Below are 5,000 nucleotides of genomic sequence, written 5' to 3' on the forward strand. Positions count from 1 at the left end.
AATTTTGAGCTTCGATGCTTCACGTAAACTTGTGCAGTATATTTGGAAACCAGGATTTCATTGCCATTAATCCGCTGAGATAAATAGGAGAAAGAGTTCAGATTTGATAATAATATTTATTTCGAATGTAAACGTTGAACTTGTTCAGTACTGTCGCTATAAATATAATTCGGGCTACAAAAACTAATACAGGGTGTCCAGAAAGTCATTATCTGACCAATAAAATTAATAACTTTAATAATGTGGATATGACCGTACAACTTTCACACTCTGTTGAGCAATTACTAAAGTTTTTTGTTTGCCTTCAGATGCGACTGTGATCACACTATCCGCCAGCTGAGTCAAGAATAGCAGAAATGGTGTCATTGCAGGAGAAAACCCAGTGTGTTATGGTGCCACGAAACAAAATCTCCTGTTGCAGTTCAACGTAAGTTCAGAAATGAGTATCGACGAGATCTACCAGATCTTAAAAGCATTAAAGACTGGTATGAAAAGTTCACAGAGACTGGAAGTGTTGAAAATCATAATAGAAGCAGTAGACCCAGTGTGAGTGATGCAACCTTCCCCAACCGCTGGATTGGGAGAGATGGCCCAGCAGAATGGCCACCACGTTCACCAGACATTACCCATCTTGATTTTTTCATATGGGGTTATATCAAGGATAAAGTGTACTGCAGACCAGTACCTAATGTTGAGACCTTAAAAGTAAGGATAACAGCATCTCTAGCAACGGTAACTATGGAGATGTTGGAGAATACTTGGCGTGAGTTAGAATTTCGCTTTAACGTGCTCCGGGAAACAAAGGGGCCACATGTAGAAATTTATTAGTAATGTAGAAAAAACTTTATTCATTGTTTTTGAAATTGAAGAATACCTTATTTATTATCCTCTACCTAACATGGTTTGTGTGTAATAAAGGTCTGAAATCCGGGAAAGACTTCATGGAACCCTATAAAACTTTGAAATGTGAAATAAGCAATATGTATTTGTTTACAAAAATGAATCATTTTTAGAGAATATCGGCTTATTCAGTTTTGTTATACGGACTGAAAAGAATCCATAAAAAGGGCATTTTCTAAGGAAATCCAGGAACAACTCGATGACAGGAAAATTTCTCTCTCAAAGTTCTACCAATCCATAAATCAAGAACTTTTCCCCTCACCACTTCCTTCTCGCCTCCTGGAATCCAATTCTGATAGTCATTTCACCCTTTCCTATGCCTTCTTTTTATCCCGAGGGCCTAAAAAAATCCATATTTTCTTTCCTTTTTCCACCCGTAGCCTTCCTTAGAAAACATTTTTTGCATTTCATTCTTCTTTCAGCCGGTTCTTTCTACACGTATATTCAGTGGCAATAGAAAGGTTTCTACTGGCTTTTTTTTTCTTATATGCAAAGCAAATCTTTACTCTCTTCATTGGAAGTATATTATTATTATAGAATAAGTAAAGTCTAGTACGTACCTTCCATGATCCAACAGAATGGGATGTCCATATATGAATCAAGAATTCAAGGCCAAAGAAAGAAAAGAGAGAGAAAATAAACTGAATCGCAAAAATTTTCCATTTTATTTCTATTAAATAGCAACATACAAAGCAATATAAAATGAATTCATTTTGAGAGAAAAAGATGTGCAAATATACGTTGAAGGGCAGTAGATGTAGATGCAATTTTGTAAGATAAGAAAATGAGCGTAAATGGAGCGGGGAATGGTTAATGTTTCCAGATGGTACTGTGCTAATTGAAGATAATAAAGAGAAAATGCAGAAACTAGTGAAAGAGTTTGAAAGTGCTTGCAAAAAGGAGAGTAGTAAATGTGAGAAAAATTAAAGATATCGCTTTAAATGGAAACCCGGTAACCCTGAGCAGGAGTGAAGGGATTGCTGAGCCAACTCTCCTTTATAGAAGTGAAGTGGGGATGTTGAGCGAATAAAGAAATGAGAAACGATATAGATGATCCGTTTGCACAGTTTATGTAAGTTAAGAAAAACTGATGGGTGAGACTGTAGTGGATACATATAAGAAACTGAAAAATGGTTAGGGTAGGTGAAAGTGCAGATTAGAGTATTTTTGGATGGTTCGGGCATGTGAAATGAATTCACGTTAATAGGAAAGTGAAAAGTGTGCACATTTTTTAAATGTTAAGAGAAAAGAGGAAGATAGTGCTTGAAAGACTGGTGAATCTTGGTTTTTCTTAGTTGTATTTGGCTTTTATGTTTTCACTCTTATTCCATTCTGGATTTGGGCTTGATTTGGTTGTCTCTGATCTTCTTTTAATTCTGACAATATCCTTAATTGGTGTTCAGATCGCTATTGATGAGTCTTCTGTGCAGTTGTATGTAGCGGGTCAATGTTTTGGACGTTTTACTGCAGGGGAGCTCATCCACGCTGCAGTAAGTCAAGTCCTTTTCATTCTCTGGAGTCACCCCCGTGAGGAAAAAGTGTTGATACATGTGTGTATATGAGAGTATATATATATATATATAATATATATATATATATATATATATATATGTAATATATATATATATATATATATATGTGTGTGTATATATATATATATATATATGTATGTGTGTGTGTGTGTGTGTGTGTGTCTGTGTCTGTGTGTGTGTCTGCCTGTGTGACTTAGTATTTTCATAATTATAGCCTTGAGATATAATGCAGTCATTGAGCTAGATTAATAGGATGACTAGCTATCTATGTAATTGTTCCATAATTAAATGCAGTATTATCTCTAACCAACAGATTATACTGCCCTCTATTACTCGGTAAAGAACAGAAACAGGGAATGTGCGGCACTTCTCTTGACCAAAGGAGCAGATCCTAACATCGTTCCAAGAGGAGGTGAGATGAAAATAAAGTTATTTCACGTTGCTCCCGTCATTTCTCATGTCATTTTTTTTACATTACTCTCTCTCTCTCTCTCTCTCTCTCTCTCTCTCTCTCTCTCTCTTCTCTCTCTCTGACAATTTATTCTTTGATGTATCTTTGTACTATGTATCTCATTATCCGGAAACCACGAATTATTCTAACACGATTCGTAAAGTATCCTTCCAACACTTCCATTAACCGATTTCAAGTTACAACGGATGCAGAGAGAGAGAGAGAGAGAGAGAGAGAGAGAGAGAGAGAGAGAGAGAGCTGTACCAGGGCATTATTATGGAGCCGTCCATGGCGCGCACTTCACGGTACCCCGCTCTAAATATTAAGAGAAGTAACGGCGCTTCCAGAACTAGTCGGAAGTTTCCATACCATTGGGGACCGAACTTTAACTAGGTCTTTGCTTTATCTGACTCCGCCAGGGACGAAGGTCGGACAGACTTGCAACATTTCAGAAGTGGTTCTTTTTTAATCCTTTTTCTTTTTTCTTTTTTATTCTGGGTCGGTTTCGTTCTTTGATTTTTGACTCTTTATGTAGTATTATTCTCATGGGAATATTTCACTTTTCGGGTTCATTTCGTTTATAGTTTTGTTTTCGTTTCTTTCCCGATATTTTAATTGAAATTATTGCCTTCCATTCTTTTTGGTCATTTTTCGTTGTATCTCTATTTTGTTTAGTCTTACAATGTTTATACCATTATTGTCATTATGGCGTTCTAGTATATATTCATTTATTCTTTATGATTACTTTTAAGTGTATACTTATACAAAATCTATGTAATTTCAACAATTTTATTGTTTGAATAGATATCACGTTTATCTGGTTTTAGACGTTAATATGATTATTTAACAGTGGTTCACTATGTTTTAACGATGTTTTTTTCTTATTATTATTTTGGTTTTATAATTTTCCATAGCTTTTCCTAGATTCTTGGTTTATCTGAGTTATATAAGCTTTTTGTTTCCACTCTTATTACCATTCTGGATTTTGGCTTGATTTGGTTGTCTCTGCTCTTCTTTAAATTCTGACAATATCCTTATTATTCTTGTCACGACTGGATATAAGACATTTTATAGTCTTTATTGCTGGTTGCCTCAAATTTGTAACTTGATATTTTGCATTACTGATGTTGCTTTGGTCGAATTCGTACTATAAGTGTAGCGTTTCTTAATTCTGAACTGAGATTGATTTTATATGTGCTGTCTTTGTAACATAGAGCCTATGTTTTCCCAGTCTTGGAGAAAAATACACGAAAAAGATAATGAAAATACCTTTCGAAGAGAAACTTTGGATAGAGGGCATTTTCTTCTGTTTTAGGATCTGTAGGCAGACTTCCTTTACAAGTTTTCGTCTCATTAGTCTCTCTCTCTCTCTCTCTCTCTCTCTCTCTCTCTCTCTCTCTCTCTCTCTATATATATATATATATATATATATATATATATATATATATATATATATATATCGTGGCCTGGTAATTGCTCCCTTAATATCGTTTTAGAAGTTAAGTTGGCAGTTGAAGTACTGCTTTCTGTTAATTCTGTGGACTTGAATATGTTCTGATGCAAATTTGACAAAATGTTTGGTCGATGTCGATTTCCGTTATTTTTCTCTGAATCTATTGTATTTTCATTGGATTTAATGTTTGTTTCTGTAGTTTTCTACGGAGGGAGATGTATCATTTTTGTTTTTATCTCCCAGTTTGTTCTGTATATTTTCTGCAGATTTATATCGTAACCAAAAAAGTTGGGTTTAAATATCTCAGTACTACGTGTTATACTCCATTCCTAGTTATTATCCTCCTTTTCTGCTTTTTATCTCTGAGCCATAGCCCATTCTTGCTGGCAGTGCCACAAATGGTTATGGGTTCTTCCAGGATGTTCGTTCGTCGTCCTGTTAGCTGGCCAGCGTACACATCTTCCTGACAAAGACGCCACTCGCACATCGAGGGCCGCCTTCTTGTTGTTGTTGTTGTTTCATTCTTATATTGTGTTTTTCCGGGGCAGCGGCACCGCCACAGAGAGCAGGAAAATGTTGTAAGAAAGGAGTTTGTTTCCTTAGGAGAATTTATTTTTTCTGTTTATTTATTTTGTTTTGCTGGAGCTTCAAAGATCTTTCTGAG

The sequence above is a fragment of the Macrobrachium nipponense genome, chromosome 41 (assembly GCF_015104395.2).
Source record: "Macrobrachium nipponense isolate FS-2020 chromosome 41, ASM1510439v2, whole genome shotgun sequence".
Taxonomy (NCBI): domain Eukaryota; kingdom Metazoa; phylum Arthropoda; class Malacostraca; order Decapoda; family Palaemonidae; genus Macrobrachium; species Macrobrachium nipponense.